The following is a 16,838-nucleotide window of genomic DNA, read 5'->3' as shown; positions in this document are numbered from 1 at the left end:
GTGATGTTACCATAATATAATCTAATCAAAATAATTCTCAGGTCTGAGTGAGCATTTAAATGAAAACACAGAGCAGTCCCTGACAGTTCATGCTTCCTGTAAAATGACTGAAAGCTATGGGTAATTTCAATCCAAGCTGAGTTCCTCGCTTGCCTTTCCATCACATACCTTGTAAATCCTAATTATATGTAATCAACAGCATAAGCAACATGATTATTTTTGTAGGTGGCAAATTCTTGGGAATATTTTTCATGTTTTCAGATAAGTACACAAGAAGGAATATATAATCTCTTTCTACCTGAGAGAGCTTTACATCAGGTAATTGCAATTCAGCTCAATTAAAAACATTCTTGAAACAAGTACAGCGTCTTTTAGTTCCACAAAGCTAATTTAAGGAGCCAGTGGGCATGATTAGGTCAGAAAACAATGAGGGCTGGCTAGGAATTAAAATGAAGGTCATAGATGAGTGACTTTATTTCTGTCTGGACTTTCCCAGCAGGGTGTTTCTTCATTTCATCAAGATAATAATCCATCTGGGTGCAGAATAAGGCAGATCAGCCCTTTTGCAAAGTGACCAGAAAGGCTGTATTATGACTGCATCATCCACATGTAGCCTCCTAAAACAGGGCATGAATTTTGGGGTTTCTGAGCACCCGCCCTTCTAATCCACTCTATTCTTTGGGAGGGTCCAATACACCAGAGAGAAGATGACTTTATTTCAAGGATTAGCTAGACTGACAGGGCTGAAGACGCAGGCTGACTGTATGCCTCCCATACCAGTGGATCCAAAAACCTGCCATTGTGCTGGTTATCCTTCTCATGTCTGTCCAACTGCAGCAGATGCAACTGCAAGAAAGGTGAGCTGGGACCAGATGTAAGCCTCACATGCACTGTGTCCTCACCCATGGGAACTGTTCCCCAGGGCTGAATACAACCTGGGCAGAGATCAGGCTGGTAACAGAGCCCATGGGCAGCCCCAGACGTGGTGAGAGCATCAGCCAGTCCAGGGTGCAGCCAGAGAGCTCAGCCAGGAAACAGGTCGGAGATAGGCCCTTTCTTTTACTGCTGTCAAGCAGTTCAGAGGATGTCACCCACAGCTCATAGTGACATTGTGATCCAGACTCAAAACATAACTTGATTATAATTAACAGGTCAATTCTGCATATCTGTGAGAAGAAGTTTAATTTCTTAGATGATTGAAGGTGTAGGTTAAAAAATAAACTTCAACCAATTCTCAGGATGTTATTCCGCTCCTTAAGAGCTATTTTTCACAGGCATGGATAAAAATGAGTAAGTGCTACCAACTCCAATGCTACTTCACTGCTCTTGACAAATGAATTTTTGTCATAATACTCATAATTAACCCTCTGCATGTATGACAGTATCTTGCATCTTGTAATTTGCATGAAGAGATAAACAGATTTTCATAGCATCCTTGTGTGTCAAGTATTGTGATCCTGATTCTACAGATGTGGAAACAGCACATTTACCCCAGGAGACTTTAGACAGTGAAACAGACTCCACCTTGTTAACCACATATGGGTCTTGTCAGCATTAGGCTCCTGCAATAGTGAACAAATTCGTGAAGGATATATGTGAGAAAACCAATTATTGTACTGTTTTTGTAATATGGACTTTTCAAAAGGCAGCCTCAACTATTCACCTATAAAAGAGAATATAATCACAATGTCTGACTACCCTGAGAATCACATTAATACAAAGTGCAAGGTTTGTGATCTCAGTTCTATCTCTACTTCAGATGTCTCTTACTGATTTTTTCCACTATGCTGAAAACTCATCTGATTTTTAAGATTTTTTTTTTAATAAAGCTAAAGAATTCATAAGTAATGCAGTTACATTGTGGGAAAATGCACAAAATATGTACCTGTCATAAACTAATAATGTAATATAAAAAATTACATATATTTCAACATATTATTAATAGAATGTATGACCATGTTGAAAACAAATGTAACTGATATTTAGAGCATAATTCTACTCAAATTTCTATTCAGATGAAACTTCTGCTGCTTAGGAAGCTTGAAAAATAAAAATTTAAGGAGTGTATGTTATGAAAGTCTGGTTCTCATTTCTGTGTCAGTTTTTCCACATTAATCAATTGTCCATACATATTTCCATTGTATTCCCTTGGAGGATTCTTCCAATTCTGGGCCTCACTCTGAATAGAACATATATGAAAGAAATAGCTGCCTTTTTTTAAAATATCTCATTTCACACTGAGGATCATAATTGTAGGGTTTGAAAAGATTGGCCTAAAAGCTGATGCATTTCTTGGTTTGTTTAAGAAAATCTGTAGGTTCACTATGAAGAAACAGCTGCAGAAAACCTATTTGATTACTTCAGGAGTTTAAATCTGTTTTGGCCCCAGACTGGGCCAAAGAAGTTTACAAAAAGATTCCCAAGTGCTTCCTACTCTGGCTATAGCGCCAGGGATGGTGAGACATGTTAATGGATCCAGGAAGTAACTCAAATACCCTGGTCTTACCATGTCATCTTCAATTCATTACTCATTATAAATTGCCTCTAAAAAATAGAAAGAAAGAAGCTGAGCTGAAGTATCTGGTCCTACACCCATCAATCAGTGTATTTCTACAGCTCAGTCATGACTAGATCTGTGTGTCAGGAAGGTTAATTCACCAAGACATTAACTCATCCACAAAACCTTAGGACTGTGAGATTAAGCAAATATAATCTTGACTCAGCCACAAGAGTCTCCACTGAAAATTTGGTAGATAATAGTGCAAATGTTTAATATTAGCACAGATATGGCACCTGCCAAAAAGGTTTTTACACAAATATAAAGTTCACAGCACCAGACCAAATCAATAGCCATGAGATTGTGGTATACTGAATGGTGCATTGTCAAGGAGGAAACCTACAGGCATGATAGTTCCCCCACTGAAAGTGTTTGAGGGAGAGGTCCTCCATTTCTTGCCATTTCTGGGGTTGCAGCCAGGCTCAGGCAATTCCTGCATCTAGTACAGACAGTGAACAGTTGTGTATCTGCCTTGATGTAACCCTAGTGTGATCATTTAGGTCATGCCCAGAGGAGTCAGTCATGATCACAGGTTCCCTTATTGAGCTCTTAACAGGAGTACACTATATATAAGCCCTTTCCACACAGATCTTCTTTGCTAAGAAATACATCTGTGACACGTTATTACCCTTCTCTCCAATAAATGTCTTTAACATGGTCACTGTGCTTTCTCCATGTGGTATCCATGTGTATACATTCAGGTAATTCTGCATGGATAAGAACCTTTTCTGTGAACCATTGACATGCTCTTTAAACCTATTTCAAGAATGATGAGGAATTTGAACAGTGCCTGAAATTTGTGTAGTAACACAATAAAGTGAAAAATCTCACCCAGAACAGATTATCTGCTGTTATTTATGCAGTTTATTCAATGAATCAATTTATCTTAAATATGTATGCAGTATGCTTTATCTATGCAGATAGATAGGAATTTTACATGTGGTTTCAGTTATTTTAAATATCAGTTTTGTTCTGTGCATTTGCAATTCAGTTGCTTTGTAAGCCAGAAAAGTCCTCATGTTTGTACTAGATTCGTTAATATTACTGGAACATGTCTTTTGTGACCTTGTTCTTCCCCATATAGATATACTTTGATCAGTGGGATAGCATTTCCTTGTCTAATTTTCACAGTGTGCTTGATATTTTACCTTTTGACTCTTTTTTTTTTTTCTCTATCTATGGCTTACTATCAGTGTGAACAAAAATAGTATTTGCATGACATCAAACTAAGCTACAATTTTCACTTATTAACAGTACTCCATTCCATCTGAGTGCAACTGTGCTCAAGACTCCTTAGTGACAACTTGATAGATCAGTTCTATTACTGGGTTTGGTGTTTCTTTCATGACCACTCTCACTACTAGCACCATCCTGATATCACCAGACCAAATGGGGTAACAGTCTTTTTTCAAGGAGTAATATATTCTGGATAAAAATGCAATGGACATATGCAGAAAAGTGTTTTTACCCCCAGCAGCTGCTTAGGCAAGGGTTAGTTCCTTTTCACTTTTTTCAAAAGTGATCCTCCCTTCAACAAATTTCCTTTTTTTCACTCCCATCCTGGTCCAGATCCTTGTGGTTCAACCAGGACTTAATAAATCTTTATTACCTCAGGTACTTCTCTTTCTGCTTTCATCAAGTATTTATTTGTATGGTAATACCTGAATATCTTAAAACACTGCTAAGAAATTTATCATAATAAATGGAATTTCTTTAATGTTATGCCCCTGTTCTGGTACCTTATCTACAGTTTGCTTGTTCAGATTGTAAGCTCTTAGATATTCCATCCAGAATTTTCAAGAGGGATTGGTAATTTTTGTAGTTTTTAATCTGAAGAGGGCTCAGCCTAGAGGTTCACAATGAGCTATAGCACAGCCCTACCATTATGTCACACCAGGCTGTGTGAAATGCTGCCAGGGACAGGTGCAAAGCAGTAACAGAATCTTTCCAAAACTAACCAACATAAATTAACTTGCACCTCTTGCTTCCAAATTTGAAATATTTGATGAGGAACTTCCCAGCCTAACTGAGATGCTCCCCTGATCACAATGGAAGAGAAGCACAGGGAGATCTTTAGAAAACATGAGGAGTTCATGAACATTTGGAAAAACCAGAGCAATGACATACCTGCAGCAAGAACTGACAAAATTAGGTGTTTTGCTTCCCCTTCCTGCAGCCATTATGTCTAAAAGCTCCCTGCTGCCCACCAGCACAAGCACCTCACACAAACAAATATGCCTCTATCACATCACCTTCCCTATCTACTATATCCTTTCAGAGTTTGTAATCAGTGGGTAGCACTTTGGCAGACCCTGATGGGCAGGGTTACTCCGTCTCTGGAGAGGACTCCAGTTCTAGTCTTCAACTCCATCACTAAAGTTAGCTATAGATACTTCAGCTTAATGGGTGACATTAATAGGAAGAGGCTGGCAAGGGCTGATTCACCACTGCTGCTAACCTGTGCCCTTCTGCAGGCTCCATTTGTCCCCAAACTTCCTGTCTATATCAGCATTCAAAGCCATGGCTGAGGTGACATCTGCTCCAACATGTGCCTTGCTCTGGCTGCAACCATTCTGGCTGTGATGGCTAAGCTCATCTATGGGCCTTGTTATCTCTTATAGCCAAATAGATGGGCCTGGCAAGGCATCACTGGGAAGAGCCAGAGTAAGAATTGAAATGAATAACCAGGAAGTACAGTCATAGGCCAGTTTGACATGACAGCAGAGCTGTTATACCTCTCCCACAGATATGAGCTTTGGGTAAGAGAGGGAAGAGGAACAAAGAAATTCTCTAGGAAAGTGCTTGAACCCAGTAGTGACACCTTCTCTCTTACTTGAGACCCTTTTTTTCACCACTGATCGTTGCTGGTCAGTAATTCCAGCACCAAGGGAACAGTTCCAGCTGGCTCCAAGTGTATTGTGACAAGAGCTCAGGAAAGCATCTCTGAACGCATCTCCTTGGTCCTTACCTACATTTCTTCTCAGTCCTCAAAAGGGACAGGGTGATCTCTCCCTTCAGGAGCTGTAGGCCACAGGACTTACCTATTAGCATGTTTTTTCTCTGCTTTAGCATAGATGTTTGTCTGCCAAATAATAAAGATGGAGCTGATTAAAACATGTCTGGGCCTGGGCTAGTACGTCACCACAGCCCTTTGGAACTGGCAGCACTAGACAGTCCTCCACACCCCAGGTGAATCTTCTCTTACTGGCACAGTTGTACCTACCTTGCTATGCACTGCACTGACATGCATCATAAATCATTTTATGGGTAGACATACTGATGTGCTGCACAATTGTAGAGAGATTGCTCCTCTCGGGCCAGATTTTCCCCAGTGAACAGTGCTGGGGGCTCCTGCTGCTAGCAGAGAAAGCAGGATGTGCCAGCTTTGCCCTGCTGCAGCGAGGGACGTCGAGCAAGTAACTGCACTGTTGTTGATTGCATGCTGTGTGAGGGAAGGCTACTTGGATGGCCCTGTCCTGCAGGATGAATTTTATCCTGAAAATTCAGTACGATTTGAAGCTGTTAGAGATCAGGTTTCAGCCATGTGGCATTTGATCATAGAATTGTAGAATACCAGGTTGAAAGGGACCCCAAGGTCTGAACCAGGAGCCAGTGTGCAACCCTTTAAGACATTAAGGAAACCACAGCTGCTCACTGGCAAATGCCAACGTGGTTAACCTGTGACCAGCAGCTATTCACACTCTAGGGGCTGAGAAGCACCTATACGTCTGGCATATGGCTTCTGTGTCTCCCTAGGGGTCTCAAATAAAAAGCAAAGACCATCTCTTCTGGATGTAAAAAAAGTAGCAAAGGTGCTAGATGCCTGGAGGGTGTAGGTTAACAGACACTGTAGGACTGAGACTGTCCTCAGCTGCTCATTTTTGGAGGATATACAGGGGACATGTAACTACCACTGCAGAGCACGTCGCAAGTTTCCTGCCCACAGGATCAGTAAACATCAGCTGTGGATCATCAATGCTGCTAGTCTGCAGCTCTGTCTTCACCGAAGTAAGGCAGGGATATAAATGACCATGGAGAGTAGGAACTTGATCCTGCTGACTGTGAGGATGGGTGGGAAGGCCACCATACAATTTCCCTCTCCTTGTAGCAGAATCTTTGCCATGCAGAGAAATGCTGACAGACAACTTCAGTCTTCTGAGACTCAAACCTTCTCCCTCAAAGGGCCAAAAGAGCTTAGTGGCTCCTCTGTGGGCTGAGGGTCTGAAGAGAGTGCTGCTCCTCATCCTTCCTGAGCAGCTGGACCATACAGCCACATGGTTCAGAAACAGGATCTCTCGTTTACTTGAAGGGGGCAGGGGAAGCTAACCAGCCTACAGCAGCTGTCAGGGGCTTATGTTCCCAGATCCAGAGACACTGTGCTTGAAGGTCAGCCTGCCAGAGCTCACCTCTAGGTCAGGGGTGGTTTCCTGTGGTGGAAAAGTCTCTCTTCCAACCCGTGCTTTCAAAGAAGGGCTCAGTAGTCTTCTGTTGTCTAGTCTCAAGGTAGTTTATTGCATGTTATCTAAAAGATTTTCTTCTTGAGCTGCTGCGGTTTGCTCAGCAGCTCAGGCAGAGGTACACACACACCCTTGACACCCTCTCTGACTCCCATCTTCTTCTTCTCTCCCCCTGCCCAGGGCTGCTGCTATCTTTTATATGATACTATGTGTTAAAAGTTTAGTTTTTCCCCAATGCCTATTACCTATATTAAATGATGCTTAAACCAATCTGTGAGTGCCAACATCACCAAGAACATGGAGGTAAGGAAGAAGAAAGAGGGAGGATAGGGCAGGCCTAAAACCCCCCATCTTAAAACTTCTGACCCCCATGTACAAAACCAAAACCCCCCTCTACAGCACTCAAAAATTCTTCCCTTTACTTTGTGACTACTTCTACTATAATATCTAAACTTTTGTTACTTCTTGTTCTTCCTGCAAAGTTGGTAAATCATTCCATGGCTCAAACTCAAAATCACAGCTGTTTCCAGCTACCTGCCAGGGTCTCAAATGCTTCTGACCAGGGCCTGGAACCTCCAAAAATGTCAGAGGGACATTTTGAGTTCCGACACCAGCCTTGGGGACTCATTACATGAAGATTTCAGTATTTTGGGAGACTGTGGGTTGCAAATGCCAACTCTTTTCTCTGTCACTCAAAATCTCAATTCTCCACAGTGATTTCAAGGTGAAAAGAGCTGGGGCATATTACTTATTCCCTGAACATCCAATACCTCTTTAGATACACTGTGATTCCCTCATGTGAATGACTAGTAAAGCCTGGGACACAAAGAACTTCATAGATTTTCACAAGTCCAGGTATTTATGTGTAGAGAATAGTTGGTAAAACTTCCAACACCAGGGTTTTCCAGAAACAGGCAAATTATTGCAATCATTGAAAGAAAAGAAGATGCAAGTGTCCTTCCAAAAATTTTATAATAGTTTTCTCTCTATTGATTTATCCATTTGGCTCATAAAGATAAAATTAATAAAACTTTTTTTTATAAGAAATATTTTTAACAGTTTTAAAAATTTATCTTTCTTCTCTCATGTCCCTCCCTGACATAAATATTACATTCATAAATCTAGCCTGTGATAAAATCCTCTCCTAATTTATAGGATCAAGTCCCCAGAAGAAACCATTGTCTGTGAAGTTTTGCCAACTCTCCAGCTAAGCCTGGTACTATGAGTGTTTCACTTCACTTCTTGTGGATTGCTCCACTCCTAAGTGAGTTTTAAAGTGCTGTGCCTCTGGTGGTTTTTCATGAGCCTTCAGGCACAGCTTTCATTGGGTTTCATTAAAAAAAAAAAAAAAAAAAAAAAAGGCATTTAGTGCTGCTAACATAGAGGCAATTTGCCAACCTCTAAAGAGAGGCATTTCACAAAACATCCTGTCCTATTTAGCTAGTCTCTTTATCACTTTTATATTGACAGCAAACAAAAGGGTGTATGACGGGAATAATTTTTAACAAGCTGCCCTTACCAGTGCAGTTGACTCAAACCCACAAGTCTTCAGCACTTGCACTGACAAACCTGGAATCTGAACCAGGAGTCCAATAAATACTGTAAGATAATTCCAAGATCCAAAGATCTTGGGCAGGACAGACTGGGAATGAGATCCATCACACACAATGTATAAATTCTGCACTCCAGTTTCCTCAGCAGACTACTTCCCAGCTTGCCTTGCTAATTTCAATTTCCTGTCACTCAAAAACCCTTTTAAAAATTACAGAGTTCTGTCAAATCATGAATAAATAGTATAACTTCTTCTGCCCTCTAAGAAATCTTTTCTGTGCATATAATTTGATTAAAAGAGCATTGACTTATTATGGAAGAAAAATGTAATGAGAATTTATAGTTAATTTGAGCTTGATCATTACCTATAAATATCTTTGGACATGACTGTTTCCTATGTAAAACAGTCCCAGCAGTTCAGCCAAGGTTTCAAGTAGCCTGGCTGATAAGGCTACTTCAGTTTTCAGATCCAGCTTTTATTATTTTTCTTCTTTCTTTTCCCTCTCAGTTTTGTAACATCAGTGTCTAGTCCCTAACCAGTATGCCAAATGAAGTTTACTGAAGACCAGGTGTCCTTTTACATGTCTGCAGACTCATCCCCATTCCAATTCAAACGCCCCAGTTCACCTGAGCTGCTGTCTTTTGGCAGCTCTAAGCTTCTAAGCTTCCAAAGACCTTTTCTTCAGACATTGTATCTCCAGCTTCTCAAAATGTCCAGACTGACACTGTCTGAACTGCAGACAAGGCAAGTTACATTGTTTCCCCAGATGTTATTGAGTTGGAAAGGATGGAAAGAAATCTTGGAAAGTCTGCAGTTAGATTTTCCAGCTTTAATGGAGTTAGAGCAGAAATGAGCTGGCAGGAATGCATATGGTCAATGTACAACACCAGCCGGGTGTGAGGCTTCCCTGCACAGGAGTGCAGCTGGTGTAGCCCATCTTCTTACATTGCATCTAGATAATAAAATTAAGGATGGGAGGACCACCTCCAGGATCCTTCTGAGTTCCTATGTGCGCCCATAACCACTCATCTGGGATAAAAAATAACCACTAATATGGGGTATAAAAACATAATATCTCATATTACCCTTAAAATCCTTAAAGCAACTTTATATGTAAGACCAAAAGAACAAAACCAAAGAACAAAAGTTAATTATCAAATTATTACAAACCCTACCATATTTTCTAATCTGAGAGATCTTCAGTAATGGATACTACAATGTTCCTCAGGTCAGATTTTTTTTTTCATCACTGAACCTAACAGTAGCAAAACTCCTACTGATTTCATCTGAAAGCACAGTGTACTCATGTGGCCCATGAGTAAAGCTAAAACTTCCAGCATTATCAAATCCTACATCTCTGTTGCAAATCTCAGTCAATTTAGTTCTTAGACACATATAAACAGGAGACCAGCTTTTGTTTAAAAGATTAAACAGAAACATAAGCTCAGCTCTCCAGCTTGCAGAAGAAAGTTTGAAAGGTTAAGACTCCAAACTGGTTGACAAAAATCATAAAACATCCTGTTCTTCAGGTGTATTGATTTTTAGCTTTGTCTCATTAAGAGTCCACACATAGAACTGCAAAACTATGTTCCTAAAGAATATGCATGTGGCAGGCACTCAGTGAATGGTTTTCCTTATAAGAAGCTAAATTTGGAAGTATGGCAAAAGTCGCCTAATCACTGCTACCCCATTCAGTTTACGAGTGGTGGCCAAGCACTTTAGCCATGCAGAGCAGACTTTGGGAGGGTTTGGATGTTAGCACTAATTACACAACATATCTGGATTCAGTCAGTCTGTATCAATTTTACAAGAGGGATATTAATTCCCTAAGATCCCACAGCCTTTATAAAATATCAAGAACTTAGGGGTAAGAACACTGTTTCTATTAAATTTTTTGTCCAGTCTGATTTTTATTGCCTTTTTAGACCACTTTGGCAGTAAATGTCCTCCTAAAGGCTTTTGATACTTCCCCTGAAAGTGCAAAGAAGTCTGGCTGTAAATGAGAATGAGGTCCAGCCAATCCAAACAGAATTGCAAAAAGAAACCAAATACTTTTAAAGTTTAATCACCTATAGCATAACTCTACCCCATAGAGGAACAATAACAGCATGTTTCCAGCCATCCAGTGCTGGAGTTTCTCCAATTGTCCCCTTTAATTAGCCTTTCTGTCCCCTGGTGCTCTTGTTTTATTACTTCAGTTGTAAACAGGACATTATTCAAGACTATTTCAGGCTAATTGCTCTACAAATATTAAAAGCCTGGCTGTTAAGTGGTCATAAATGAGACTTTGTAACTACTGAATGGTTAATAAAAATAATGAAATGCAATTGTTCCATGTAGATACAACTGAGCAGTGTAATATTTTATAATGATGACTATTTAATTGGAAGTTAGGTTCAGCAATTTTGGATTTCTGACAATACCACTGTCTTTAGAGCAATTGACTTTTGAAAGATAATTCTCTATTTTTCCACCTTCCCAAGGAATTCTGTGCTACACTCAAACCCTGATACACAAACTGAATGCACCTAGACCATGAGTTGCCTTGAGAAGCTCAGTCTTGGCTCCTCAACATAAGCATCTTTTTTAGATGATCAGGGCCTAGAGGCAATGGGCACCCACCCACAGAAACTGTGGGCTCTGTAGTTTCTTAGCATCTCTAAAAAGGACTAAATCCGCACTATGATGTAGAAATAGTTCCTGGTCTTCTGTCAGGGCCAATCTGGTTAAGACCCAGTACTCCAGAGAATATTCTGAGTAAATTCTGGAGCATAGTAAGAAAGGAATCCTAAATCTGAGCAGGATTACTTCAGAAATTAATAATTCAGGACTGTCTGTGAGCTCAGAGATAATCTGATGTTGTCAAGGTGCAGGTGTGGCCAGGTTTGCTCAGCCCAGCTCCATCAACTTTCATCCCACCATTCACTGCAATGCTGTGATATAAACAACACACACTACGCTTCTTCCTAGAAGAATTTGGTGTGTTACACAGTAAAGCAGTGGAGGATAGAGTCAGCTGTGTCACACATGTCCCAGGCAGAAAAATAAACATCCAGAACCACAGAGCAATAAGGGCGCTGTGGTTTGTAAAGCTCCCTAGCATGCGCTCTAAGGAAAAATGGGAATGCCAGCAAGGGGATAATGCAAGCAGTAAAATACACATTTCAGTAACTATCACTAACAAAATGTTCCTCGGGTTATCCTGCCTTAGAACAAATTAGTTGACAACTAATTATGTAGCGACAGCTCTTGAGCCCATAATCCCTGTCAAATTGCACCAAGTGAGGAGTGAGGACCTGTCTCACAAGTCATTATACAAACAAACAATTTAACATGTTGTTCTATTGTATTTAACCCAATGCTGTTGCAAGCAGAGTATTTCAGTGAGCAAACCCAAGTATTTTGAATTAGAAACAAGATCGCTCAAAGGGCCAGATAAATCCCCAATATAAACATTTCTATTGGTGGCTTCATTTGTCGAGTAACTTGTTGTAATGCTGACTAATTGGTTTGTAAATTTTGCTGTGGATTCTTTTTCTTATCTTACCTAAATTTTGCAAAATCCAAACAAGCATTCAGCTCCTAATGTTATCAAGTAGTTCCTACAAGAAGCTCTGACCTTTTAAACTCCATAATCCTTAGGAGAATAGCAAACTCTTCTGCTCCACTAGATAAGAAGGCCACTTTTTAAAATTTAGAATTGTAGTGAATGGTGTAAAAATTACTGTCCCAGCTTTCAGTTACCATTCCCATTGATTCCTGTGTTAGGAAGGATGTAGGTGCTACAGAAAAGAATATGACCCACTTCTTCCTGGAGGAAGTTTACTTGACACTTGGCCTAATATGAATATCCAACATGGTGCAGATTCAATCCCATTCCCACAAGTTACTGCAAAGTGAAACAATATGTGATCATGAAGTGCAAAAATACATGTATTATGTTGCTTTCAGGACTTCTTAAATAATCACAGAGCAATTCTTCACATAGCTATCCTCACAAACCCTTCCAAAACCAGGAACTGTCACACAGAGAGAGACAAAGCATCTGCTCACTAGAGGCTCCTGAATTTCATGATTTCCTACAGGAGTAAAATGAAACACCTCTAGTCCAAGCGATTTGATGGCATGAGGAGGCCTTGTCAGTGGCAGGAAATATGGCCACTCCAGTGCCAAGTTAATGACATACCCACTGGACTGCCTTTCTTACCCAGAGCTTGCATTAAATTCAGGCTATGGTGTTGCTGTTGCAAATACAGTTATTAACTTTAAAATGAATTAATAAAGAACAGAATCTCCTGTGGAGTGCTTGTCTCTAATTAAGTGGTGGCAGGGGAAGCGTGTAGTGGAATAAGAAATAATTGAAACAAGAGACCTTTCTTTTTTATCAAGCTATTTAGCATTTTGGCATCCTTCCAGATACATTTCCTATAATTGGAAACATTAAATTGCCTGATTTAAATCTGCAGCCCCCCTGCTCAAGCACACAGTCCCATTGAAGGCTGTGGCACTGGTCATGAGTCAGGCTCTAAGTGGAGACCAAGTTGTGAGGATACAATGCTGTTATGTTCTATGAAAGAGCTAGGTGAGGGTTTTTTGCAGAAAACAGTTTCCTGAAAAATACTGTTTCAGTAATAGCCATATATAAGTAAGTAAACAAAAAAACCCCTGAAAATTTTATCTTGACACTTCAATTTCAAGAGCACAAAAACATGTAATATTTTGTACAAACTATAAAAAGTATTTTCTTTTTTAACCTTTAACCTCCAAATCTAACCACCACACAAAATGTATCATTTAGGAGTGAAAGAAATGTGTTCATAATTTCTGGATAATTTCTTTTTGCTCTCATTTAAGTTCACCAAGAAAAATAAACATATTTTGCTTCAGGCAAATACAAGCTTTTTGTTTTGTTTAGTCAGGTCAGACAAACAAAAAATCAATTACTACACAATTGTAAACCTGATGCTAAAGAGAAACCCTTCTACTAAAGCTCCAGGTGCAGTAATGTGCTGACAGGGTGCAGTTGTATGTGAGGGGATGTCTCCAGTGTCCATTCAGTCACTGACTTCTCTATCCATTTTATGGTCCTTATGCCTTCAAGTCATATTCCAGGGTTTGTGTCACTGCCACAATTCCTTCATTTTTCTCTTCTATCAGGGTAACAGAACCATCATACCCTGTCCTCTCACCAAATTTCACCCCGGTGTCTCTCATGGACTGACCTGTAGCACATGTTCATGGAGTGAGTCAGGATCAGACATCAGAATTACTGCCATGAGATGTGGGGAAAATGTCCAAGAAAGAGAGAGGAGACAAAGCAGAAAAAGAAAGATAACATTAATAGAGACAGGCTATAAATGCCAGCCCCATTAAGAGCAATAAAGAAGTCAGGAAGTGTTTGTTAGTAAATATGGAAAGATGAGTGGGAAGAGTGAGGACAGCAGCAGCAAGAGAGGTATGTGCCCTTTCAGACATAGCTTTGGTGAGTGAATCTGCAAAATGGGTGCTCCCTGCACTGGAAGGGGTGAAGAAGAGTCCCAAAAGGGAACCATGCACTTTATGTCCCTCCAGATTATCCCAGAGATTGTGACCTCAGCAGCACATCACTTACTTAATGAACTTTTTGCAGGAAGTGAAGAGGTATTCCTGTGAATGCATGTAGCAAGAAAAATGGTTTTGTAGCTAATTCAAGGACTACACTGAGGATTATCTTATTTGTCAAAAAGTTTGGGCTTAGTGTTTATGGCATGTCACTAGATTTTAATACTGTCAAGTCATGTAAAAGCATCTTTTAATGACTATGGATCATACCTAAAACAACAAATAGTAGAAATCCCAAAATCTCCTATATTTTTTATGAGATAAGGAAGAGGACTGCAAAGGAAGCACTGAGAGAAGAGATCTGGGCTTCTGTACATAAGCAGATTAGATCACATGCAGGTTTTTACTCTTAATTAAATTTAGAGTAAAGAAAAAAAATCATTATTTTCATATAGAAAGTAATTTCAGGCTGAAGTCTCTGCCACTAAAAAAATAGTAAAAAAAAAAGGTGAAAATATTGCTCGCTTGAAAGAGGAGGATAAAAGTTGCTCTGTGGTTGTATGTACTAATCAGCCTTGGGTATGACTCTCTCCAAGACTCATTTTGTTTCCTTTTACACACACATTTGTGGGGTATCTCAGGAGATTGCTTACTGAAATTCTCTTCTAACCCTGATGATATGCTGTTGGAGATAATAGAAATAACCCAGTAACACCTTCAGTATTTCTATCTTAGCCCTCCATCTCATCCTAAAGAAGGACCTAGTCTGTTCCTCTCTCACTTCTCAGCATCCCAGATTCATGGGTTCTTCCTCACTTGTGCATCAGCTGTTCTTCCCTACTACCTCTGAGAAGGATGCTGCCTTCCACATGTCTTTGTAGGTAAGGATTGCTGCTTGGAGATATTCTAGTCCAGAGGGACCCTTCCAGCTCTGCTTTTGAGTGTTCCTGGGAAGAAACATTTAATAGGTTCATACCACTGCAACAGGCAACCCCTGGGTAACTACTAAACCATTAGATTTGCTAAAAGCAAAATTGATGATTCCTAGAGATACAGCTGCTGATTTTGCAAAACCCCAGCTCCCCACTGGAGAGTGAGGGCATCACCAGGTATGCAGCATGGGCGCAAAACTCCTCTATGCCAGTATTTTTTTTTTTTTTGTTACATGAGCAGTCTGCTTCTCTGTGAGATTTTTAACATGCCCCATTGAATTTCTGCAAGATTTAGAAATAGCTCTTATGAAACTGCATAGTCTACAGCTGAAGAAGGAAAGGTGCTTTATCTACTGTTACCCTTGCTTTCATCTTCCTACATTGTGTTCAAATAAAGAAGTGTACAAGTGCACATATGTCAGAGTTTTTCCTGAAATGAACCCGCAATTCCCACATTTGTCAGTTCCTTAGAATTTCAAAGGATAACCTAAAAAGGCAGCAGCAAGAAAAAGTGGTATAGTTAAATGGTCAATACCTACATGTTTATAATGCCAAGTTTATATTTATACATACGTATTATTAAATTTCAAACCATTAGCTATGTTTTTAGATGGGTGGGGGAAGTGAATGGCCAAGGGAATGATTTTGAGAGTGTTTGGTTTCTCTTTTCAAAGCTCATGAGAATCAAAAGTCATTGAGCTTGAGAAGTTCTTTTCAAAGAGATGTGTTCTCCACCTTGTCACTTATGTATGACAATATTTTCTCATATATACCTTAAGACCAAACCTTGTTGCTTCCTCAGCTAATCACACCCATACAAAGCAAAAGTGATTTAGAATCTGTAATTAAACGTATGTTGGAAGACTATGTTGAGTTTCATCTACCAGTAAGCAAAAAACTTGCTCTAGGGCATCATCAAGGATCTGGGGGGGTGGTAGAACAACAGTGGTGCCACAGTTTGCTGGGAGGACTGGCTGTATTGGGAATCACCTCAAGCATCATACTGGCTCTCTAAACAGGGGTATGGCAGGGACCATGAAAGACATCGTGGACTGCAGATCCTTGTAAAAAGGGCAGGAGGCCTCAAAATATACATGTAACTGTGGATTCTGGCTTTTCAAGTGGTAGCAAATTAAAGGCTAAATTCTGTTTCTGACTTAGGTTTATGATGGGAAATAAAACAGAAACTGACCTTTAGCAAAGTATCTCAAATAAAAATTCCGTACTCCTGGAAAAACCTAGAATGACTGCTTTTCTGCTTTCCTCATGTAAGTAGGTTTTATTTAACTGTTCAAAAATATGATGTCCTAGGAACAGTATTAGAATTTTTCTGCTAGAAAGTATAAAACAGTATACAACCTTGTCCTTTAACAGAAGTTATTTTGATAGTTATTCTGGATGGCAGAATACAGGTGGATATTAATGCCAAGAGGTCCTTCATCTGTTCAATTCAAATCCACCATTTACCATATTTTATGTTTTGTTACAAACCTATGCTGCTAAAAATACTCAAATATTTAAAAAAATACCCAAAACCACCAACCAAAAAGAACCCTAAACAAACAAACAAAAACCCCAAAAATCAACACAAACAAGCAAAGACTAAAACACATCAAAAAAAAAAAAAAACCCAACAATTACTGAGGCAGGGAAAGCAAGTTTAAGAGCATAAAATCTCAGCCAAGAAATCATAAGTAATTCTGCAGTTTCCACTATAATATACTAATTATATACAAGGAATTATATGATCATCCGTGCATCACTGTTCCAAACTTAAATCATCATCATGTGATTCAGAA

Source organism: Lonchura striata, chromosome 3, assembly GCF_046129695.1.
Source record: "Lonchura striata isolate bLonStr1 chromosome 3, bLonStr1.mat, whole genome shotgun sequence".
NCBI lineage: Eukaryota > Metazoa > Chordata > Aves > Passeriformes > Estrildidae > Lonchura > Lonchura striata.
Note: the sequence above shows the minus strand (reverse complement) of the source record.